The following is a 26,825-nucleotide window of genomic DNA, read 5'->3' as shown; positions in this document are numbered from 1 at the left end:
CACATTGTTAATTCCTTAGTAAAATCCATAAACAATATATATTAATCTGTGAAACACTATATCAGAATCAGCTTTATTGGCCAGGAATACTTGCGTATACTAGGAATTAGATTTGGATTGCTGCGCAACAGCCAGGGTGGGAACAAACCAACAGTGACAGTACCGATATATATCACACGTACAGATATGCGTATCCCGATGAGGGACATGGACATAGGAAACATATGTTTACTGAGCTGTACAGCACACAGGCAGCCATTCAGTGTCACCACTTGGTGATTGCACCAGACAGATAGGTAGCAAGTTAAAAACACAGTACAAACAAAGTACAGATACAGAACATGACATGGATGACACGGGGTACATATTTTGGCTAGGCAGCCATCAATTTTTTATTTATTTACAGTTTCTTATATAGCGCATACATATTACACAGTGCTTTACAGAGTATAGTTGAACATTCACATCAGTACCTGCCCCAGTAGAGCGGGGTTGGGGAGTCTGTGAGGCCGGAGCAGGAGTTGGGCCGAGTTTCACAGTAGTGTAGCGCTGCTACCGATAGTGTAGCTGTTCCTCCTCCCTTGGGAGCTGCCGCCGCTGAGTTTCATCCAGAGCTGGTGCAGTCTGCTGGAGGACAGTGTCTGGGGCCTGCAGGCCTAAAATCCCACAATGTCGCAGCCGGGTGCCTCGGGCGGGGGCCCTGCTGTGCCTGGTGGACTCAATGGAGGGATCCTACCAGCCAATGGTGGTCGGTGCCTCTGTAGGTCATGCCTGGGGTGATGCGCCACCCAATAGGTCCTGAGGGGCGCCACATCATGTGTCGGGTCCCCTTCTGCACTCCCGTCCTTCCCTCCATCACCACGCATCTCCTCCAGGGCCTAATGATGGGAGCTCGGAGACGGAGCTCCACGTGCGTAGTTAAGGATTTTTTGCAGGAACCTTAGAACAGTCTCAATTAGGGATATATTCCTTTATACATCTTATACGTTCTAGTTTGCAATGACAGCTAAGAACATGCTCCAGTGATGAAGTTCTCACCACCACAGCGGAAACCTTGGGTGACAGGTCTGTGCATCTGCAATTATATAGAGTGTGACTCTGAACTGAACAAGCCAAACTAAGGGATGTAGAGCAGTCTTGGGACTTGGTCAGAGAATTTCAGCCTTGATCACAGAGTTACTTAGATAACAAGAATAATCCTCATTAATTAGATTCCTTGCTCCTGATGTCCAAAGAAATCTATATCTTACAGGAAAACAATATAATTAGCAGAGCACTTTGGACCAATAATCCATTTTGTTTGCATTTTAGCTCGTATCAGTAAATCTAAATTTCATCGGACTATAATCTATGTATTTTTCACAAGTATGCAACTATCAATATTAACTTCACTATTACAAATTAAAATTAACCCTTATGTGTCAAAAACCTGTGCAGTTTCCTTGTGTATGTAATTACAATTTATCTGTACTTTAGCTGATTAACTATGCTCATTTTAGGAATCTATACTAGTCACTTTTTTAGTAGGTGTACTCCTTTGACCACCTGAATCAAGTAGAAGTTGTGTCGTCTATACCCCATAGCTATCCAGTCTCCCCCAGCTGGGATTCCAGAGAAATAAAATATGCTGATTTAATGCCTCTCTATTAATATTATTTGCCTGACATACTTGACACATATATTCAAATCACAATTTAATGTAAAAATAGTAACCAATTATATTTTTGCTTCATTTATTCAAAGGCATTATCCTTAGAATTCTTACAGTCGCTCCCCTCTTTTTACGCATGAACTTCTTTCCCTTCTTCATTCCTGTACTGCTGTACAGCTATCCTGTCAGCACAAAATCAGACCTTTCCAGACTACATTCTACAATCATGTTTTCGGTCTTTCATTATTTCTGATGCTAGGAAGTCAGAGCACACGATAAAATTCCTACAAACCTCAAAAGAAATCACCTGCTTCCCTTTGCTATCTTTAAATGTGGCTTATTTAATGCATACTTTAGGGCTCAGAGTTGGACGGAAATTGTGTATAATTTGCAAACGCAAATTGCATCTCTCCAAAAGAAAAACAAAAATATACATTTTGCTTAGCTTGTAGAGCTGGCATATACTCCTGCTTTATCCAGGGAGATAACAGATGTATATCCCACCTGTTTATTGCCAGATGATGTGGGGTCAGAATTTTTTGTTCATGATTCATCTACATAAGTATAATTGAGTGATGTGTGTGTGTGTGTGTGTGTGTATGTGTGTGTGCATGCATGTATGTTTCATGATAACTCTCTAACACTTGAACTAATCGCCTTCAAACTTTGCACGCTACCTTATCATCCATCGGACAATCTAAGTTCAAAGATGGTTTTAATTGGACAACCCCTTAAGGGTGCTGTCATAAGGGTCCATGCTCTTTCTGTTGTTTTCATGCATTGTAATATGTAATTGGAAAGCTTGTGGCTTTTTGAATACAACCAAAGTCGCTGAAAGCGCAGCTGGGTCCCTGTGAAAACGGGGCTTGGTCAATGGAGTGTGGCCAACAGGAGGGATGCCGTGCTGCTGCGGCAGCCTCTGCTCATTACTCCCACTGCCCGGGCTCTGCAGTGGGGGAGGGGGGCACGGAACCCATGCCCCTCCAACAGACCCGGGCAAAAAAAGTACCCGATCCCTCCCTCTCGACAGCAGTGAATACAACACAATTAACAGACTGCCTTAAGTGGACCCTTAACCCCTTGAGTGGTAGATTTTCCTGGGGCAGGACAACCCTACCAGGGCAGGCTTGTCCTGCCCCAGAAATTCTCACCACAGGAGGGGCAGCCGCTGCCTTCTGCAGCAGCTCCTGCTCCCCTGGGGATGCTGCTGCCGGCTTCGGCTGTTTGCGGCCACTTGGAGAAGTTCGGGGCCGCTTGGGTGTTCGGGCAACTCAGCCGTTCGTATGTTTGGGCAGTCCTGTGATTGGATGCCCAAACTCACGATACAGCCCCAATCCTCCCTGAGTGGCCCCATCCTGCCAGAGTGGGGGGGGGGGAATCAGCGACAGGGGGGACAATGTTGCGCCATCGGTTCAACGCTGGAGGTACCCCTTGCACACCCTTTCTTTACAGTGGCATGCACGGACATTTCTCAGGAGAGCCCGCTCCTGCAGCGCAACCCAGCCTGAGAAGCTTCTGGCCATACCACCAAAGGGCTTAAAGTCCCATTATAAGGGTCCATTAAATGAAAAACATATTGCAAAACTTGTGAGAATTGCATAAGCATAAACTTTTGCCTGTCCGCCGGATGGGCCTTAAGACTAGTATACTATATATATATAGTATACTATATATATGCTCGTGACACTAGATGTCACGAGCCTGTATACCAACATCCCCCACGTCATGGGATTGCTAGCATGCCGTGAAGCTGTCACACAAAGTGATAAATATGATGGACCTCCAGCCGAATTCTTACTGCTCCTCATCGAGACCATACTTACACGGAACTACTTTCTCTTTGAAGGTCGCTTCTTTCTTTAGCGCCAGGGGACCGCCATGGGGTCAAATATGGCGCCCACGTATGCCAACCTAACCTTTGAGGAAGAGCACATCATGGGCAATACCCACTTCAACAGAGATATCGCCATGTATGTTCGTTATATAGACGACTTGTTCCTGATATGGACTGGGGGAGAGGAGAAACTACTGGATTTTGTGAAACACCTGAATTCTATACCGGGTACCATCAAATTCACCACCAATTTCAGTAGCAAGCTGATCAATTATTTGGATGTGACGGTTATGCTGCACAGGGGACTCCTCAGCACTAAAATATACACCAAAGAATCAGACAAAATTACCTTGCTCCTTGCCTCCAGCTTCCACCCTGAACCACTGAAGAAGGGCCTACCTTACTCCCAACTGCTACGGGTAGTGCATATCACATCCGACCCAGACATGAGGACAGAGGCATTGGAAGCAATGAGAATCAAATTTCTGGAGAGAGGATACAACGCGCCTCTGAAGTGGATGATGCAGTGAGAAGGGTTTCCCAACTGAACAGAGAGGAACTTCTCAATCCAACTACAGCTAAAGATGGTACTGAACTGCCAAGATTGAACTTTGTGAGCACCTATACGGTGGCATCAAAGCACATTAGAGACAAGATCAATGAACACTGGCATCTGGTCTCCAGTGACCCAGTCTTAGCCAAGGAACTTACTCTGCCCCCGAGGTTTGCCTACCGCAGAGGCCCCAACCTGAGAGACATGCTAGTCAAAACTTGCATAGATCCAGCTACAACATCCAAACACAACTGGCTGAAGCTTAAGAAGGGGACTTACAAATGCGGGGGCTGCGTCAATTGCCAATTTCTACTTACAGGAACTAAATTTACCTATCCCGCGGATGGGGAGGACTTCAATATCAGATTCCATTTGGACTGCAACAGCAGGTTTGTCATATACGCCTTGCAGTGCCCATGCAAAAAGGTCTACGTGGGCAAGACTACCCGCATGCTCAAAGAAAGGTTGAACCAGCACAGGTCGTCCATTAAGAAAAGTACCAGCCCGAATGTATTACAGACTGAACTGAAGAACTTACCGGTTGCAAGACATTTCTTGACAAAACCCCACAAAGTCACGGATCTTAAATGCTCCATTCTCGACCATGTCCCCCCTATGAAATTTGGGGGTGACAGAGAAAGACTGCTTCTCCAACGGGAGCTCTCCTGGACTTTTAGACTTAACTGCCTTGCTCCACAGAGACTAAATGAAGACTTTAAGATGGGATGCTTTCTTTGAATTCTTTTTTTACATTACTGCTTATTTTTTCCACCCCTTGTTATGTTAATCACCGTCTGATAATTTGTGTGAGCACCGCCGTGTACTCAGCACAGATGTCATCATTTCTATGGGCTGCATATTGGTTACATGCCCTCATGTCGATAATACTCTTTATTTAAATCTTCTGTTAAGATCTACATCCTTTCTAAAGATGGTGACACCGCCGTGTGTCGTTGGGAAATAACTGTACTCTCTAAGTGTTGACACCGCTGTGTCGTACTCCCTAGGGTCCTTACCCTAATATATGCATACATATTCACTTGTCATTGGTCCTACTGGAACAGAATCTGGACACCGTTAGGTGCCCGGACCTTGTGTCAGCGTTTATGGCATAGATCACTTTACTGCAGTCAACATGAGGCTAGGATTCTGATTATAATTGTCGACACTGCTGTGTGTCATCGTTTCGGTCTGTTTTGACCATTTTCTATGTACTGCCTCAATGTCAACACTGCCGTGTGTCGACCGGTTTTATAAAGTACTTAGGATTCTATGTACTTCTCTCCTTACAGATGTTTCTATGCTGCTGCCAATGACTAGACGTATCCTGTTATGCTTTATTTTCTTTATTTTCTTTATATGCCTTATTTTCTGTATTTGCCATGTTACCCCCATACCAGCCCATATTTGTATGTACACGTCTGTGCTGTAGATGGGGCCAACCAAGTACATCATTGCCGATCCGCCCCGCTAGTGCATACACCCGCTCCATACACATCAGCCTCCGTTCTGCCACTCAGTTCCTTAGGCGCACTGTTTCCCCGCACCCCTTGCAATCATTTTCCCGGCGGCTCAGCTGTGCTTTCCGTGACAGCTGCCGCCGCACAGTACAAGTACGCACGGGACCCCGAAGCCAGTCTCCTTCTGAGACTGATGACACACTGGGGATTCCAGCAGCATCACAGAGCCACGCCCCCCGCCTTCCCAGCTGTTACTCAGCTACAGTGATGCAGGGAGGCTTGGTTGACCTCATTTGCATATTTTTTGGCGCAATTTGAAGCTATTTAAACCTGCTCTGTACTACTGTGCCTCACCTCTGATAAAAACTGCACCCAGCAGTTGACACGGCTGTCAGGTCAGCAGCTGTCACTTAGTGCTGGGAAGTATTATTGATAAATAATAATGTTGCAATTACAGTGGACACGAAATTGGACTAAGAATTAAAGGTGCTTTGCACACAAGATGATATGCACAATAATAACACTAACAATATTTTTGTGCGTATCATCTAGTGCAGGGCTGGGCAATTGCGGCCCTCCAGATGTTGATGAACTACACATCCCAGGATGCTTTGCATTAGTTTTGCTATGTGGCCATGCTGAAACTGATGCAAGGCATGCTGGTATGTGTAGTTCATCAACATCTGGAGGGCCACAATTGCCCAGCCCTGATCTAGTGTGTACTCACTATAGCACTCGTTGCATCTGGCAAATTCACTTGCCAATGCCGGCTATCTTGTCAGATCCCATTTCTGCAGATGTTGCATTGGGTGCACAACATATTTAATGTTAACCCAATTAAAATTATTAAGATCAAATCAACACGCATTTAAAAGATCAAAACATGTGCTTTTTCTCTGCTGACCAACTAAAAATATAGCTCCAATATCATTATTATTATTCACTCTTTTTTAATAAGGCGCAACTAAGCTCTTGCAGTGCCTGATGAGGGCACATACAGAAAAGAGTAAAGATAACACAATATAAAGTACTGTAAATAACAATATGATACAAACAAAGTGGGAGAAGACAGAATACAATCTAGCATGAACACATTAGGCACAGTTTTGTTTGGTTACGGTATAACAGATAGATGTCTAGTACCATTTTTACACCAGAATCCCGGGTAGGACACGGAAATTTGAACGTGGGAAATTGCCAGGGCCTTCAGACCCGTTTACACTGCACTTCAATCAGGGTTATTCCCTGGTAATTCCATTTTACACTGAAAACAGATCAGACCTGCCTTTCCTTGCTGCTGTCATTAAAAATGACCTTTTGGGGCTGATGAGATCATAAGAAAGGGAACATGAAACTCTTCTAGTTTTTTGCTTTATTATTTTGAAAATAAACAGCCTGTTATCGTTGCTGCTTCTGCTGCTGCATATGCTCTGTGTTGGTCTCCAGCAGATGACATCTGTGTGAGCCACAGAAGCGCTAATCAGCTTCTTGCAACGTTCTCCGGGGGCAAATAACCCAGGTAAGTACCATTTACAAAGCCCCTAACCCCGTATAAGCCCAGTGTCCGACCCTGAGCATTTTTTTAGCCCATTTACACCAAGCCCCGGCCTGGACTGGAGCGGCAATAACCCGGATCAAGGCTCTGGTGTAAAAGGGGTATAAGTTGACAGTCACGAGGTTGACAGTGACTAAGTCAACGCCTTCAAAAGGTCGACATACCAAAGGTCGTTGTTGACAGGTCAACACAAGGTTTTGGTCGACACGGGCATGGTCGGCAAGCATTTTTCACCGTTTTGCTGTCGACATGGACACTGTATAAGTGTCTATCCCACACTTTCAAGTTTATTTAGCAGTCTGTGATGTGGGATCGTCATAGTCAAATGCAGGGGGGGTTTCTGGTTGCCCGGAAACCCCCTTCTCTTGGCAAGTGCCTTAAAATATGATAATAGCACTGGTACATAATATGATCACTAGAGATGCCATTACATCATGCAGTGTAAAGGACAGAGCAGAACTGCTGCACATGCCTAGTGTAACAGCTTATTCTACCACATTTACTGTGTGTGTGATATTAGTCCTTAGTCAATCACAATGGACCAGAGAGTAGCTTGACAGGAGGAAGAGACAGGAGCCTTACCAGGAAGTGGGAGATTGTGAGCTTAGAAAGTGCAGTACTGGTTCTGTTATCTTTATGTATTTATTTATTAACAGTTTCGGTACTTATGTAGTATCTGGGCTGCCGATTTTTTGATTGTATGCCTTAAGTTAAGGCATACAATCAGATGCGATGCGATGCGATATCGCATCGCATCGCATCGCATCGCATGCGACCATCGGATGCGATGACCCGATTTTTCCATAGGAATCAATGTTAAAATGGACTGAGTCCATTTTAACATGGAATTCAATGGGAAAAAGGGGTCCTTTTCATACCCCTACTATCCAAGTGGGCATGGAGTTGGATATAAACCTGTGGCGAGCGCAGCGAGCCACCGAGCCCGAAGCGTGGCGAGCGAAGCGAGCCCCGCGAGGGGACGGTATTCTGTGTCCCCTCGCGGGGCTCGCTACGCTCGCCACGCTTCGGGCTCGGTGGCTCGCTACGCTCGCCACAGGTTTATATCCAACTCCATGCCCACTTGGATAGTAGGGGTATGAAAAGGACCCCTTTTTCCCATTGAATTCCATGTTAAAATGGACTCAGTCCATTTTAACATTGATTCCTATGGAAAAATCGGGTCATCGCATCGCATCGCATCCGATGGTCGCATGCGATGCGATGTACCCGATTTAGAAATCGGCAGCCCAGATACTACATAAGTACCACAGTTTCTTATATAGCGCATACATATTCCGTATTGCTTTACAGAGGATATTTGAACATTGACATCAGTACCTGCCGGATTCAGTACTGAATCCCGGCGTTCAGAATCCCGACGCCGGAATCCCGACAGCCAAAATCCCGACAAGGGGGGGACGTGGATCGCCCCCCCTTGCGGGCTCGCTGCGCTCGCCACGCAGCGGGCCCGGTGCCTCGCTACGCTCGGCACACTAATTTATTCTCCCTCCAGGGGTGTCGTGGACACCCACGGAGGGAGAATGTGTCGGGATTTCGGCAGTCGGGATTTCGGCGGTCGGGATTCTGAATGCCGGGATCCCGACCGCCGGGATTTTAACTGCATCCCTACCTGCCGCAGTGGAGCTTACAATCTATATTCCCTACCACATGAACATGCACACACAGACATTCTAGGGTTAATTTGTTGGGAACCAATTAGCCTACCATTATATTTTTGGATTGTGGGAGGAAACTGGAGTACCCGGAGGAAACCCACGCAAGTACGGGGAGAATATACAAACTCCGCACAGTTAGAGCCATGGTGGGAATCAAACCCATGACCTCAGTGCTGTGAGGCAGTAATGCTGACCATTACACCATGTATTTATTATGGTTTAAAAAAAAAATAGTTTATTAAGTGCAATGCATCGAATAATTATACAACAATCGTATTTATTTATGTTTAACCTTTTCCAGACCACTTATCTTATTTAAAGGTTTGAAACAGCCAATATTATAGACAATTTGTACTGTTAAAAATTAATATTGTATTCTATACAGTATCCAGTGTATAAAAAGACAATTTTCAGGGCTGTTACCGATCCCCTAGACTCCTGTACATACTCCAATGCGCTGCACTGGATTTTGGATTGCATTTGGGAACCTCCCTCTAAAAATCCTTCATTTGCCACTGATCATAGAATAAGCCTTATTGAAGTCTAGATATTTTACATTGATGCCCCCTTCCAAATGTATTATTTTAGATGACAGGTGTGGTTTCCTGCACGCTGAGGATATAACATACTGTTTGGGGTGTGTTGCTAGTTGATAAGGTTGCCCACCTTGTTATATGGTTGCACCAGACTGTGCAAAACTCCTCTATAAATAGTGGTGGGATGTTTGGAGTGTGGTATAGCCACAGTGGTGGGATTCAACTAAATTAACTATAGGTTCTATGTCCTAATGCACAGGGGTGTAAGTTCATACCAGATGCGAGATAGACAGTGTTGCCCCCCCAACACACACACACACACACACACACACACTTCTAGTCACCCAGGTTAATCTTGATTAATTCATTCATTGATGACTACAGGACAGTATAATATATAAGGGATTTATTTTCACTTAAGGATGTGCTCACCCTTTCATCACTGTGCACGCCCTCACTACATCCCCATCACTACACATCCACCACCTCATTACATTCCCATGACTATGCACCCCCTCATTTCTATGCAAAAAAGTGTAGCAGCATTTCCCACCATTTACCCTGGCCCTAAGCCATAGAGAAAACCTGCTATAGTGAACATTGTTTGCATTTTCTTATGTAGATTCACCGGCCTTAGCAGCAGCTGCGATGAGGCAGCCATTTTAATTCAAAACAGCTGCCTCATTGCAGCTGCTAAGGCCGGTAAATCTACATTAGAAAACCCACAGCAGCAGGCTCCGGCTCTTGATTGTATCCCTGGGCCCGGTCACCGGCACAGCGTCCGCTCCAGCGGCTCCTCTTCTCTCCTCCTCAGGACTCAGACTTGGGAGCTGCAGCATTTGGAGGCCAGCCGCCAGCCAATGCCCAGCACCAACAAGCTCTGCTGCTTTCCTCTCCTGCTCCCAGTAGCTCCCCTCTGGGCGAGTCACTAGTGCGAAGGTGACACACCAGGAAGTGCTTCTGCCTTCCAGTGTTGCGTGGCTGCAGGAGATCCAAGCAATTCAATGGGAATGTGTGTGGGACTTTCAATCAGTGGTGAGATTCAGCCTCTACCTGGTTGACGGCCCTCTCATTAGCAAACGGTTTTGCAGAACCGATAGTACATTAGGTATTGGTTCTGCAGAACCGGTGCGAACCGGCTGAATTCCACTACTGTATAGTCAATACTATTTTCTGGAAAAATAGGTCCAGGAACTCTGGGTCTGGGAGTGGGTCAAGGAAATAAAAAAAATAAAAAAAGAGAGAGAGACGTATATATTGTATTTAGAAGCAAAGGCACTCACAGGGGACTTTAATATAAAACTCATCTTATGGAAAGTACATTTTAGCCAAGAACAGGTTCAGAAACCCAGTTCCTGATGATGTCATATTTAATAAGAGGTTCAGGAACTGAGTTCCTGCAGGTTCCTGCTGAAAAATAGCACTGGGTATAGCTGATTATAAGGTAATGATTATCTCTCTTGTACAATAATTTCTTCTGTACAGTGGAGTTTTATTGTTAATGTGTGGGAGAACATAAACAGTCAGTTCATAACATCATATACAATCATAATGTATTGGTCTTGATGTTTACGTACAAATTACATTGGTGGGTTAGTGTAATATCACTATACATACATGTTCATATATAATATAATAATCAACATAATAATCATGTTGGCACGGTGTACAGATACTAATGGTATTGCATATATGGGGTATGGATAGACAGTAATTAATCGGCAGTGATTGGTGATGTGTCCTTGCAGATTGCAGCGCGCTGCTACGCTGCGTGGTGGAGAAGATAGCAAATTTTGGGACGTTTGTGTTAGGATTAGTTGGCTGTGTTCCAGTAGTTGATTGGGGCCGGGGAGTATTTGCATGGTGGATTATGGGTACGCTAAGCATTTGGGAAGCAGGGGTAACAGACTGGTAATCGTCACACGGATGACTGCTGGAGGGTTGCCCTGAGGTCTGGTCTGTGTAATCAACGAGCTTCATCTGGGACTTAACCCCTTCATGACAGAGCCAGTTTGTGCCTTCATGACAGAGCCCTTTTTTTCAAATCTGACATGTCTCACTTAAGTGGGGATAACTTTTTTTTGCTTTTACTTATCCCAGTGATTTTGAGATTGTTTTCTCGTGACACATTGTACTTCAAGTTAGTGGTAAATTTTGGTCGATACAGTCTGTGTTTTTTTGTGAAAAATACCAAAATATCGTGAAAAAATGGAAAATTTAGCAATATGCAAAATGTCACATTTTCTGCTTGTGAGACAAATAATCATACCACTCAAAATAGTTAATAACTAACAAAGACCATATGTCTACTTTATGTTGCAATCATTATTTCAACCTCCTTTTCATTTTTTTGGACACTAGGAGGCTTCAAATATGACTAGCAAATTCTCAAATTTTCAAGAAAATTTCAAACACTGATTTTTTTAGGGACCAGTTCAGTTCTGATGTGACTTTGAGGGACTTGTATGTGAGACACCCCCATAAATGATGCCATTTCAAAAACTGCACCCCTCACAGTATTCAAAACAGCATTTTGGAAGTTTGTTAACCCTTTAGGTGTTTCACAGGAATTAACACAAAGTGTAGGTGAAATTTCAAAATTTCTTTTTTTTTGCAGAGTTTCAATTTTAATACATTTTTCTAACGAATACAGTAGATTTTACTAGAGAAATGTGACTAAAAATTGATTCCCCCAATTCTTTTGTTTTCAAAAATATCCTATATGTGGCCCTAGTGTGCACGTTGACCAAACCACAGGCTTCATAATAGAAGGAGCACCTACTTGATTTTGGAGCCTCCTTTTTATGAGATTTTTTTTTAGGCACCATGTAGGTTTCTAGGCACCATAAGTGCTAAAAGTTAGGAACCTCCCCCACAAGTCACCCCATTTTGCAATCTACACCCCTCAGGGAATTCATCTAGGGGTATAGTGTACATTTCAAACCCCCAGGGGTTTCACAAATTTTGGTACAACTGGGATGTGAAAATGGAAAATTACATTTTTTTACACAAACATGCAGTTCTGGCTCAAAATTTTTCATTTTCACAAGGAATGAAGGAGACAAAGCACCCCAAAGTCTGTGCCCCAATTTCTCCCGAGTACGGCAATGCCTCACATGTGACCAAAAAATACCAGTTGGGCGCATGGCAGGACTCAGAAGGGAAGGAGTGATTTTTGGATTTTGCAGCACAGATTTTGGTGGAATGAATGGTGGGTGCCATGTTGCATTAGCAAGACTCCCAAAGCACCAATACAGTGGAACCCCCCCACAAGTCACCCCATTTTGCAAAGTACACACCTCAGGGAATTCATCTAGGGGTATAGTGTACATTTCAAACCCCCAGGGGTTTCACCAATTTTGATACAACTGGGCAGTGAAAATGAAAAATTACATTTTTTTACACAAAAATGCAGTTCTGGCTCAAAATTTTTCATTTTCACAAGGAATGAAGGAGACAAAGCACCCCAAAATCTGTGCCCCAATTTCTCCCGAGTACGGCAATGCCTCACATGTGACCAAAAAATACCAGTTGGGCGCATGGCAGGACTCAGAAGGGAAGGAGTGATTTTTGGATTTTGCAGCACAGATTTTGGTGGAATGAATGGTGGGTGCTATGTTGCACCAATACAGTGGAACCCCCCCACAAGTCACCCCATTTTGCAAAGTACACCCCTCAGGGAATTCATCTAGGGGTATAGTGTACATTTCAAACCCCCAGGGGTTTCACCAATTTTGATACAACTGGGCAGTGAAAATGAAAAATTACATTTTTTTACACAAAAATGCAGTTCTGGCTCAAAATTTTTCATTTTCACAAGGAATGAAGGAGACAAAGCACCCCAAAATCTGTGCCCCAATTTCTCCCGAGTACGGCAATGCCTCACATGTGACCAAAAAATACCAGTTGGGCGCATGGCAGGACTCAGAAGGGAAGGAGTGATTTTTGGATTTGGCAGCACAGATTTTGGTGGAATGAATGGTGGGTGCCATGTTGCATTAGCAAGACTCCCAAAGCACCAATACAGTGGAACCCCCCCACAAGTCACCCCATTTTGCAAAGTACACCCCTCAGGGAATTCATCTAGGGGTATAGTGTACATTTCAAACCCCCAGGGGTTTCACCAATTTTGGTACAACTGGGCAGTGAAAATGAAAAATTACATTTTTTTACACAAAAATGCAGTTCTGGCTCAAAATTTTTCATTTTCACAAGGAATGAAGGAGACAAAGCACCCCAAAATCTGTGCCCCAATTTCTCCCGAGTACGGCAATGCCTCACATGTGACCAAAAAATACCAGTTGGGCGCATGGCAGGACTCAGAAGGGAAGGAGTGATTTTTGGATTTGGCAGCACAGATTTTGGTGGAATGAATGGTGGGTGCCATGTTGCATTAGCAAGACTCCCAAAGCACCAATACAGTGGAACCCCCCCACAAGTCACCCCATTTTGCAAAGTACACCCCTCAGGGAATTCATCTAGGGGTATAGTGTACATTTCAAACCCCCAGGGGTTTCACCAATTTTGATACAACTGGGCAGTGAAAATGAAAAATTACATTTTTTTACACAAAAATGCAGTTCTGGCTCAAAATTTTTCATTTTCACAAGGAATGAGGGAGACAAAGCACCCCAAAATCTGTGCCCCAATTTCTCCCGAGTACGGCAATGCCTCACATGTGACCAAAAAATACCAGTTGGGCGCATGGCAGGACTCAGAAGGGAAGGAGTGATTTTTGGATTTGGCAGCACAGATTTTGGTGGAATGAATGGTGGGTGCCATGTTGCATTAGCAAGACTCCCAAAGCACCAATACAGTGGAACCCCCCCACAAGTCACCCCATTTTGCAAAGTACACCCCTCAGGGAATTCATCTAGGGGTATAGTGTACATTTCAAACCCCCAGGGGTTTCACCAATTTTGATACAACTGGGCAGTGAAAATGAAAAATTACATTTTTTTACACAAAAATGCAGTTCTGGCTCAAAATTTTTCATTTTCACAAGGAATGAAGGAGACAAAGCACCCCAAAATCTGTGCCCCAATTTCTCCCGAGTACGGCAATGCCTCACATGTGACCAAAAAATACCAGTTGGGCGCATGGCAGGACTCAGAAGGGAAGGAGTGATTTTTGGATTTGGCAGCACAGATTTTGGTGGAATGAATGGTGGGTGCCATGTTGCATTAGCAAGACTCCCAAAGCACCAATACAGTGGAACCCCCCCACAAGTCACCCCATTTTGCAAAGTACACCCCTCAGGGAATTCATCTAGGGGTATAGTGTACATTTCAAACCCCCAGGGGTTTCACCAATTTTGATAAAACTGGGCAGTGAAAATGAAAAATTACATTTTTTTACACAAAAATGCAGTTCTGGCTCAAAATGTTTCATTTTCACAAGGAATGAAGGAGACAAAGCACCCCAAAATCTGTGCCCCCATTTCTCCAGAGTACGGCAATGCCTCACATGTGACCAAAAAATACCAGTTGGGTGCATGGCAGGACTCAGAAGGGAAGGAGTGATTTTTGGATTTTGGAGCACAGATTTTGGTGGAATGAATGGTGGGTGCCATGTTGCATTACCAATACAGTGGAACCCCCCCACAAGTGACCCCATTTTGCAAACTACACTCCTCAGGGAATTCATCTAGGGGTATAGTGTACATTTCAAACCCCCAGGGGTTTCACCAATTTTGGTACAACTGGGCTGTGAAAATGAAAAATTACATTTTTTTTTACACAAAAATGTACTTCTGGCTCAAAATTTTTCATTTTCACAAGGAATGAAGGAGACAAAGCACCCCAAAATCTGTGCCCCCATTTCTCCAGAGTACGGCAATGCCTCACATGTGACCAAAAAATACCAGTTGGGTGCATGGCAGGACTCAGAAGGGAAGGAGTGATTTTTGGATTTTGGAGCACAGATTTTGGTGGAATGAATGGTGGGTGCTATGTTGCATTACCAATACAGTGGAACCCCCCCACAAGTGACCCCATTTTGCAAACTACACCCCTCAGGGAATTCATCTAGGGGTATAGTGTACATTTCAAACCCCCAGGGGTTTCACCAATTTTGGTACAACTGGGCTGTGAAAATGAAAAATTACATTTTTTTACACAAAAATGTACTTCTGGCTCAAAATTTTTCATTTTCACAAGGAATGAAGGAGACAAAGCACCCCAAAATCTGTGCCCCCATTTCTCCAGAGTACGGCAATGCCTCACATGTGACCAAAAAATACCAGTTGGGTGCATGGCAGGACTCAGAAGGGAAGGAGTGATTTTTGGATTTTGCAGCTCAGATTCTGGTGGAATGAATGGTGGGTGCTATGTGGCATTAGCAAGACCCCCGAAGCACGGTGAAATGATGAACCTAATAATCCATAGATGTGTGGTATATTTTGAAACACTCCTTTATACATAGGCCGGGTTTGTCGGGGCAAGTTTCACAGTGGAAAATAGTTTCCTTTCTTATTCCAAATCTACCTCTCCTCTCCTGATCTGTCCCCCACTGTTTTCTCTCAAGTTTCCAACTGCCTCGCTGCCATCTCTACCTGGATGTCTGAGCGATTTCTGAAGCTGAATATGGACAAAACCGAACTTATTATCTTTCCCCCACCCAGAGCTATGCCCCCTACTAATATCTCTATCACTGTTAACAACACCATCATCTCCCCTGTTCCCCAACTCCGCTGCCTGGGTGTCACACTTGACTCCTCCCTCTCCTTTGCACCCCACATCCAAGCCCTGGCCCATTCTTGCCGGTTCCAGTTACGCAACATTGCTCGCATCAGGCCCTTTCTCTCACAGAGTGCAACTAAGCTGATCATCCACTCATTAGTCATCTCACGGCTTGACTACTGTAATGCTCTTCTCACTGGCCTCGCTCAATCCCAACTAGCTCCTCTCCAATCTGTCCTCAATGCTGCAGCCAGGCTTATCTTCCTCTCCCGCCGCTCTAACTCTGCTACTCCCCTTCAACAAAATCTGCACTGGCTTCCATTCCCCTACAGAATCCTCTTCAAACACCTCACACTCACATACAGGGCCATCTCTAATTCCATTGCTCCATATATCTCTAACCTCATCTCCATTCATACACCCTCCCGCCCTCTACGGTCAGCTGACGACTGTCGTCTCTCCTCCACCCTGATCACTGCTTCCCATGCTAGAGTACAGGACTTTGCCCGTGCTGCACCCCTTCAGTGGAACGCACTCCCTCGCTCCATTAGACTCTCCCCGACCTTGCAAAGCTTCAAACGGGCACTGAAAACTCACCTATTCATCAAAGCGTACCCTTCCACTGCATAAACCAGCTGGTTCTCCGACCCCTTGCCTGTTTCCTGTTTACATCCTGCTATCTAACCACCACCCCCTCGCTTGCACCTCTTGTAATCTGTCTGTCTCATCTTCCTACTAGATTGTAAGCTCCTCCGAGTAGGGCCCTCTTCCCTCCTGTTGTCAAAGCCCACTTCTCTTCACATTTCACTCACAGCTCTCCTTTACTCCAACACTCAGTGACCATCTTCATACTCATCTCCATCATTGGCCTCAAGCCTCTAGTTGTATGTTGATTGGGTCCTCACTACTTACATTTAAGCTGTAATGTGTATTGAACTGTGGCGCTCTTTATTTGTACTGTATTTTTGTTATTTATTCAATGTTATGCCAAGTTTTTGTCTCCCTGTATTGTTCCTTTGTACGGCGCTGCGAAACACTTGTGGCGCCTTATAAATAAAATTATAATAATAATAATTCCCTTTTTATAGCAAACTTTGCACCTTTTTTGTGTCCTGCCCTTTCTTGCAGTGGAGGGGATTTCGTTGGGAAAATGCTGCCCTGGTACAATATGGGGGCCAGTACTAGAAGTACTGGGGCCCTCTGCCTGCTGGTTCCCAAATATTAGGCCCTTTATGACTTCCTCTTGAAAGTGCATAAATGTCCCCCTCTGGCCGGTAGAACGGAATAGCACGTAAGCGTTATACAGTGCCATCTGGATGATATACACGGCCAGCTTCTTGTACCAGATATTTGTTTTCCGCAGGGCACTGTACGGCTTCAGTACCTGATCTGAAAGATCCACTCCGCCCATGTACTTATTGTAATCTAGGATACAATTTGGTTTTGAGGTGTGGGTACTGGTACCTCGTACAGGGATGGAGGTGGTACTGTCTCTATGAATTGTTGTCAGTATAAGGACATCCCTCTTGTCCTTATATTTGACCAACAACATATTTTCGGTGCATATTCCCCTGCTTTCACCCCTTCTCATTACTTGGGCAATGTGCGTTTTTGGGAGGCCTCTTTGGTTCTTACGCACAGTACCGCAAGCTGCTGTACCTCTTGAACCAAGGGCCTTAAACAGGGGGATGCTGGTGTAAAAGTTATCCACATAGAGGTGATAACCCTTATCCAGGAAGGGGTGCATTAAATCCCAGACAATTTTTCCACTAACACCTACGAGGGAGGGGGGGCATTCTGGCGGTTCAATTCTTGAATCCTTCCCTTCATATACCCTAAACTTGTGGGTGTACCCTGTGGTGCTTTCACACAGCTTATACATTTTTATGCCATACCTTGCCCTCTTACTGGGAAGGTACTGGCGGAATTTAACCCTTCCTTTAAAATGTATAAGGGACTCGTCGATGCTAATACATTTATCAGGGATGTATAGCTCTGCAAATTTGGCACTGAAGTGATCAATGACCGGCCTGACTTTGAATAGCCTGTCAAAGGTGGGATCATCTCTGGGTGGGCACTGTGCATTATCGGTGTAATGTATAAATTTATGGATTGCCTCAAAACGAGTCCGAGTCATGGCCATACGGTAAAATGGGGTGCTGTACAGAACATCTGTACTCCAATATTGCCTAATTTGTGGCTTTTTTACTATGCCCATATGAAACACCAGACCCCAAAACGTCATCATCTCTACTGCATCTACAGGGGTCCACCTAGCAAATGATGACGTGGGGTTTTGAGCAATAAACTGCTGGGCATATAAATTAGTTTGGTCCACCATTAAATTTATAAAATCATCAGAGAAAAATAATTTGAAAAAGTCAATTTCTCTGAGACCTGTGGAATCAAATTGGATTCCTGGCATGGCCAAAAACTCAGGAACCTGGGGCTCAAAATTGTCTGGTGGTGGGGTCCATACGAGATCAATTATTGGGGGGGGGGTCTCAGCTGCTCTACGGGGGCGTCTTTGAGGGGGTCCCTCATCACCAGAGGAGGAAGAGGAGCTTAAGACGAATCCTTCAAATTCCCCGCTTGCCTCACTGGCTGTGTCAGAGTCAGAAGCAAGCATGGCATATGCCTCCTCCACTGAATACATTCTTCTGGATGACTGGGATGACATTTGGGATGACATTTGGGATGCCATTTTTATTTTTGTGTTACTGGTAGTGAAATGTTTCAACACGTGTATAGTGTAGGGGGGGGGGTACAAACTTTATTTCAACCCGGGGGGTATGTAGTGTGTAGTGTGTATGTAGTGCAGAAAAAAAAAAAATTGAAGGGGTTAAAAAAAAAAAAAATTGAAGGGGTTACAAAAAAAAAAATTGAAGGGGTTAAAAAAAAAAAAAAAAGGTCCTGCGCCAAAAATTGAGCACAGATGTTGGTCAGTAACGTCCGTCACTGAACAGCGCTCAAAGGCAACAGGAATTTGATCAAAAAAAAAATAAAATAGATCAACCCTGTGCCGAAAAAGCTGATCAGTGATGTACGTCACTGATCAGCGCACAGTGGCCACAGGACACCCACAAAATCACAATGTGTGTAAAAAAAAAATTAAAAAAAGACCACACAGCACCCACAAAAAAAAAAAAAGGTGATCAGTGATGCGACACTGATTACCAGTGAGGGGCAGCAGGTGCACAACCTTTGGTGCAACTGGCAGCAACTGACAGGTATATATAAAAAAAAAAAAACCTCTGCGCCCCCAAAAAGTTGCTGATCACCTCAGATATAGTGATCAGCACAAAAGGCGGGGGTAGCAGACACAAAATATACACTCTCTATCACTCTCTGTCACTATCTCTCTCTATCTCTCTCTATCTCTCACTATCTATCACTATCTATCACTATCTATCACTATCTATCACTATCTATCACTATCTATCACTATCTATCACTATGTATCACTATGTATCACTCTAGGACACTGCAGCAGCAGCACTGACAGTTATATGTATAAAAAAAAACCTGCACCCCCAAAAAGGGGGGGTAGCAGACACAAAATATACACTCTCTATCTCTCTCTATCTCTCTATCTCTCACTATCTATCACTATCTATCACTCTATGACACTGCAGCAGCAGCACTGACAGTTATATATATAAAAAAAAAACCTGCACCCCCAAAAAGGGGGGGTAGCAGACACAAATCTCTCTATCTCTCACTATCTCTCACTATCTATCACTATCTATCACTATCTCTCACTATCTCTCACTATCTATCACTATCTATCACTATCTATCACTATCTATCACTATCTATCACTATCTATCACTATCTATCACTCTATGACACTGCAGCAGCAGCACTGACAGTTATTTATATATAAAAAAAACCCTGCACCCCCAAAAAGGGGGGGTAGCAGACACAAAATATAGCTCTCTCTGTCACTATCTCTCTATCTCTCTCTATCTCTCTCTCTATCTCTCTATCACACTGCAGCAGCAGCAGGAAGTCTCAGGAAGTCAGATCCAGGAAGCGTCCAGCACGCTACAAGCAGTGATCAAGTGATCAGGTAAGGTATTTGCAAGGATCAGGTAAGTATTAGCAAGGATCAGGTCAGTATCACGGCAGATAGGCACGGTGACCGCTCTGCACGCTATTCCAGACCGGAATGGCTTCTGCAGCGCAGTCACCGTTAGTTTAAATGTCGCGCCTTGGCTGTGATTGGTCCGTGGGTCCCACGGACCAATCACAGCCTTGGGGGCAGGTGGGGTGAGGTGTCATCGTCACCGATGACCCCCTCATGCCCCCTGACGCCCGGCGGTGATTGACACCTGTGTTACCGAGCGTCTGATTCGCTGGTAACACAGGAAAACGCTGTGAATGGCTGTTCACACTGAACAGCCAATCACAGCGATCGCCGACGGGGGGGCGGCATCGCAGCCCCCCCTGGGCATGCAGGGACATGTCTGCTGTCAGGGACAGCAGACATCGTCCCTCTGTCACTGCGTCTCTAGACGCAGTGACAGTTTAAAGTCATGACGTATATATACGTCATGTGTCGGGAAGTACTTCCCGGCCATGACGTATATATACGTCAAATGTCGTGAAGGGGTTAAGGGTGGCAGGTTGAGCTGTGGTGCTGCCTGCAACCTGCATTGCCCAGTACCCCAGTACGTTGAGCAGATACTTACCTGCTCCTATTATGCCCCTATCTCTTTGTTTGCACATTCCGAAACTACCATTCTGGACTTTCTGGTTGCCGTGGTTGTACTTCTGGGTCAGGTGATGCCGGTGAGGTCCAGTTAGCAACTGACTGTACAGAAACCTTGAGTGGGTGGCTAGATGCGTTTTTTTTCTAACTGTGTTTGGACATTTCAACACAGTTCTGCCCATCATGGGGGGACTATCTCTGGAATAGGAATAGCAGGAGTAGGTAAGTGTCTACCCAATGAATCGGGTGATGCAGGTTGCAGACCGCTCCACCCCTCAACTGGCACCCCCTAAGTCCCAGCTGAAGCTCGACGATCACGCGGACCAGACCCCAAGGTCACTATCTTAATGTTTGCATGTGTATTCCTCACCCGAGTGCACCCCACCCGAGTTTCTTTTCTCTTTTTGTTTGTATAAATGTAATCAGGTATAACTCGGGGGTGCACCACTGTCCGTCACATAACACATATGGGGTAATTGACCCCCACGTGAAGGGTGACCAACAAAGGAGCTAGTCTCCGAAAGGCCAGTTTTGACTCCTCATCAAACGCCAAAATAATTACACAAGTGTTTTCACTAGTGCGAGTCCCCAACCTTCTCTTCTTCATGAGTGTATTCCTCTAATGGAGATAGAACAAAAAATTGCCACCAAAAAAACTGTAAATAATTGACAGTTGCTGAAAGTGTTCAACTTTATATTCAGTATCAGGAAAAACAAATAGGCAATGTGTAGCTAATCTATGGGGACACTCTAATAAGCCGCTATGATCTTGAAGGTGTGAGTCATTGCAGCAGCCCGAAGATTCACTATAGGGCAACAAGCAATTTTGTGCAAATTTGAGCCTCCAAAGGATGCAAGATAAGGTTGAAACGCCATCACAATAGAACTTTGCATCTGCCGAAGCTAATTGGATTGTCGGTGTCAGAGACAGACAAAAAAATAAATAAAAGTCACAATTCAAAATGTTTTCTAAATGTAGCAGTTCCTAGCAACCTCTAATTTCAATTATGTTTTACCTGTAACATTAATAAACAATGGCCAAAATTCTGCAGATGTTTCATAGGATTAAAAAAAATCATACTTTTTTTATTCCTCTTATCTTCTAACTATTATCCAACTGTTCTGTTTCTAAAAATATCCAGAAATAGCCCAAAGCACAAGTACCAGTAACCAGTAGGTGGAGCTCTTTGCGCAGTATCAAAGGTAAAGCTCACAACCATGTTATTTACAGGAATTGCAAAGATCACTGCCTCTGTTAATCAGTAAAATAGTGACTTGAGGTAAATATTTGTACATGAAGCAATGTATATTATCTGTAGTGTTCTTCAGAGGGATCTGCAATCTGTAGTCATTTAAATGTTATCAGTCTACACCAATTATTTTCCTCAACCATCAAGACCCAACCTCTGTTCTCAAGGCTCACACAGTGTAGGTTGTTTGATATCCAGGCTTTAGCACAGATGGTTAAATCAAAATAACTGATGAACTAATTAAGTCCCCTGTGCTTAAGCATGGATATAGCTAAAACCTGGACTGCTAAAACATGCCATAGAGCAGTGATGGATTTGGGCAATTTTGAATTTTGTGATGATTGCCCTAAACCATTGCTGATGTGTGAGCTTCACCAATGGACAAAAGGCGTAGCTAAGGGTCCGCAGCCCCAGCGATGGCGGGGGGGAGCCGGCGCCACCAGGGCGCAGGGTCACGGAGCCAGAGGCTGCTGCAGTAAGTTCTTGTTCGTCCCTGGCTTTAGGTGAGGACACTCTATGACCCGCCCCATGGGGCGTGCCGCGGGCGGGTCAATGCGCTTTCTCACACAGCAAGACAGAGAGCCTCTTCCCCTTTCTCCCTGCCTGTCACTCCCCCTTCCAGGCTTCCACACAACACGCTCTGTACTTACTGTGGCTGCCGTTCCTAGCGCTGCACTTTACCTCCTCTGCCCGCCCCACTGAACATCAGCTGCACTCCTCCTCCCCCTGCGATACCCAGGGCCTGGAACTCTCTTCCTCCCCCGTGATTCCCAGCACGGGGACCCCCTCCACCCCCCACGATTCCCAACATGCGGCCTCCACCTTCCCCCGGTGCGGGGACTCTTCCTCCCCCGCGTGATCTCTAGCGCTGCCTTCATTTGGGTGAAGCTGCAGCTCAGACTCTCAGGTGCGCATTACTACACAGAGCTGCGTGCAGGGTAGCGGCAAGGGGGTAACCTGTAAGTGAGACAGTGACTGTCTTGTCCATTCTCACAGGTACCCCATCGATCACATGGGGGGGGGGGGGGGTGTTGTGTTATCAGGTTGGACACAGGCTGTATTAGGCTGTAACAAAGTAGGTTTGCAGTTTTTGTGTAGGCAGCTTTTGGATGGGGGCAGCTGTTTTGTTAATGCTATGTGTGTGTAAGTATGTGTGTACATACAGTATGTGTATGTGTATATATATATATATATATATGTGTGTTTGCGTGTATGTGTGAAAATGCATGTGTGTGTGTGTGTGTGTGTATATATGTATGTATGCTATATGTGTGTACGTATATATGTGTGTGTATGCTGTGTGTATGTATTTAAAGTAAGCATAGTAGCCCAGTGTGATGTCTCCAAGACAGGCAAATCACTTACAGCAATTCATTCTTTTTCAACCTTTCGTAGTCAACCGCACCCTATCGTAAGGATAAAAATAGAAACCGACAGCCCTCCATTTCAATAAATAACGGTTCTGCTACCAGGTCCATAACAAATACAAAGAGCACTTACCCCCACTACATGGAGAGATTCAGACTGGCACTCAAAGCTGAAGAATTAAAATAAGTTTTCTTCAATTCTGAATGTCGGTCTGAATCCTTCCACGTCGTGGGGGTAAGGGCATTTTAGCTATCTACATATGTCTCCATCTGGAAACCCCCCCATGAAAATCCAGGGAGGGCAGGGGGATAGACAGGTGAAGAGGTATCAGGGAGACAGAGGTGAAGGGGGGATGGAGAGGTGAAGGGGGGAGGGGGGATTGGGGACAGAGGTGCAGGGGGACAGGAGGATAGGGGATAGAAGGTACAGGGGAGGATGAAGGGATGGGTAGATGCAGGGAGATTGGGGGCAGAGTGGTTCTGGTAGAACAGAGGATGGAGAGGTGTAGGGCGGATCAAAGGCAGATAGGACAGGGGATGAAGCTGTGCACAGGGAAACGGAGAGGTGCAGTGGGGATCGGGGGCAGCGATCATCAGTTAGGAAAGGGGACTGAGAGGTGCAAGAGGAATGGAGAGGAACAGAGGAGGAGGAAGAAGTAAGAGATGCGGGGGTGACGGGGACTGAGAAGTGGCTATAAGGAGAGAGTGAGCGGAGACATGATTGAGAAGTGCAGCGGGGACAGGGAGTTGCAGGGGTAAAGGGGACAGCATGTTGCAGAGAGGGAGGGAACGAGAGGTGACTGGGGCAGAGAGATGCAGGGAAGGAGAGATTGAGTGGTACAAACACACACACACGTGTGTATAACATATATTTATTTGTATTATGATTTTCATTTTAGACCTTGGGGGGGGGGGGGGGCACCAGAATTTTTTTGGCTTGGGGGAGCAAAATTTCTAGTTACGCCACTGCCAATGGATGTTTGCTATCAAAAAGTGATTGCAATTGCCATTGCAGAATGACCAACATGTTGGTCAATCTGCAAAAGATCAGACTTGCACTTGCTAATGTGTGGTGGTGATCATTTTTTTATGGGACCATTTGGTAATCAGACAAATTTTCCACTGCTGACAAATGACTACTATAGAGATTACCATTTAGGTGGTATATATGGATATTTTCTGATTTGAAATCAACAAAATCTGCGAATGACTGTTAAATATCTATGGCTGCAGATTGTAAGATTGGGATATTGTACAATCATGGAAGAAAGTACAAAATCTTCAAAAAATGGGTTGCAGACTGCGGTTAAGGTCTATACACACTAGAAGATTATATTTTTCCAATCTGGATGGTTAGAATGAAAATCTGGAAATTTCTGAGAGGAAATTACAATGAACCGTTGGCTCCCAAATGCTGGAAAATGGACAAAAGCAGTCATCTGCATAAACTGATTTAACCAATTTGTCTGTAGGACCAATTTTTGTCTATTTTCCATGTTTAGGAGCAAATGGTCAATTGTCCTTTGCTTGCAAAAATGTCCAGATTTTAATTCCAACCAGCCAGATTGGAAAGACTATTCAGGGGTGGATTGTGTTAGAAACCAGCCAGGAAATTATCTGGAAGCAGCCCGAATGGGGGCGGGGTCTGCTGAGAAGCGGGGTCTGTTGATGGGGGAAGAATGCGCTCTTCTCAAAAGCAAGAGCTTTATCAAAATCTGGAATCTTACTGTTTACATATGGGTATCACTACATAATATATACGGCTTTGGGTCCGGCACTCCCAATTAAATAATAGCAACACAGCTCCGCTGCACTCACAAAAAATGCAATATGTTTCCGATGGTGTGGCACTCGAAATTAATAAGCACACAATCAGAGGTCGAATAACAACGTTTCAGTTTATGGACTTTCTTTCAAGTTACAAACACACAAAAAATTAACATACCTTTATACACGCTTCCCTTGCTGCTTTGCTGGAGAGGCCACCCTTCCACCTCGCATCCGCCAATGTGACGTCATCTACACAGACGTCACACTGGTGGATGCGATATATATTAGTTCCTGAGTGGCACTCCTTGAAATGGTGGGTATTGCAGCCCATAAGTAATAAATATTAGTCCGATGCCCTCCAAAGATATGATGACAACTGTCACCACTCTAAGGCCCTTATTCAGATCTGTTTGCAGTACATATTTGTTATCAAAATGGGCAAAACCATGTGCACTGCAGGTGGGGCAGAATTAACTTGTGCAGAGAGAGTTAAATTTGAGTGGGGTGTGTGGAAATGTAAATTGCAGTGTAAAAATAACGCAGACAGTATTTACCCTGCACACAAAGAAAATAACTCACCCAAATCTAACTCTCTATGCACATGTTACATCTGCCCCACCTGCAGTGCACATGGTTTTGCCCATATTGAGAACAAATTTGTACTGTGATCAGATCCGAATAAAGGCATAAATATAAAAGCTTGTGGTGCGGCGGCACTGTTCTCACCAGCACCTTGATATAAAAGTCTGCGGGCTTTGAAACGTCAGCAAACCCCTGCCTGCTGTCGCCTGTTTCTTTATGAGTGCTGCGGCAACACAAGCATATATATAGTAATGCAATTAGACAGGGTATCGCTTCTCCAGCCTAGAATGAAAGAAAAATCGATGACCAAGATCATGCCATGGGTCAATTAATATAATGTGGTTTCTAGTGACACAACAGCCCTTGTTAAGTCGAATTGGCCCTTAATAAAGAGCGATACTTCTTTACCCCTTGGTGAGCATCGTATCATGCCGTGTTATTCCAAGGGTCGTAGTCTTAAAGATATCTTAGTCAAAACCAATGTGAGCCAAAATCTGGAGCCCATACCACGAATATGGCTGGGTGGCAAGAAAAAAGGTTGTTTTAGGTGCTCATGTACCACCTGCTAATTTCTCCTCACAGATGATTCTTTCAATCATCCAGATATTTAAAATACGGCACAACTTTACTTGTAATTCTACTTTCATTATCTATCAACTGATATGCCTGTGCAGCCTCTCTTATAGGCAAAACCATTAGAAAATTCAAAGAGAGATTGACCTTGCACACGAGTACTATTCGCCAAGCACTGGTCTCTGGCGTTAGTGATCATCCTGTAGCCAGGCATTTCGTTGAGAATCATCATCCACTTAATAGTTTACAGTACAGGATGATTGACTGGGTGCCATGCAGGGCCGGTGCAAGCCCCGTCAGCACCCCAGGCGACCAGCCCTAATGTTCCATGGGGGGGGGGGGGGGACAGCAGATTGGGGGGGCGCGGACTAGCTGGAGGGGGCTGCCGCCACTCTTGATCATAATCCATGGGCAGGCTCCAGTTGGGGGGTGGGCGGGTGTATTCACCTGCTCCCTGCTTTGTTGAATTGGCTGGGTGTCCCGTACTTGGCAGCTGCTGCAGCTTTCTTCCGACTTCCTGGTCTCCTCGGTGGCTCCGTACCACCCTCCAGTGGCCTCCTGGTGCCACCCAATATTCAGGGAGGTGCATACCCTCCATCATGACCCATTCCATTAGGTACAAAA

General features: G+C 44.9%; 1 protein-coding gene across 2 annotated transcripts in view; it reads right to left on the bottom strand.

Moving 5' to 3' along the window:
• The window catches only part of SKAP1 (src kinase associated phosphoprotein 1), a 489,215-nt gene that overhangs the window by 394,870 nt on the left and 67,520 nt on the right, over positions 1–26,825 (bottom strand). The gene's annotated exons all lie outside the window — the stretch shown is intronic.

Source organism: Crinia signifera, chromosome 6 (assembly GCF_055691185.1).
Source record: "Crinia signifera chromosome 6, ASM5569118v1, whole genome shotgun sequence".
NCBI classification, from domain to species: Eukaryota; Metazoa; Chordata; class Amphibia; order Anura; family Myobatrachidae; genus Crinia; species Crinia signifera.
The sequence above is the reverse complement of the archived record's forward strand: the minus strand, read 5'-3'. Positions and strand labels throughout refer to the sequence as shown.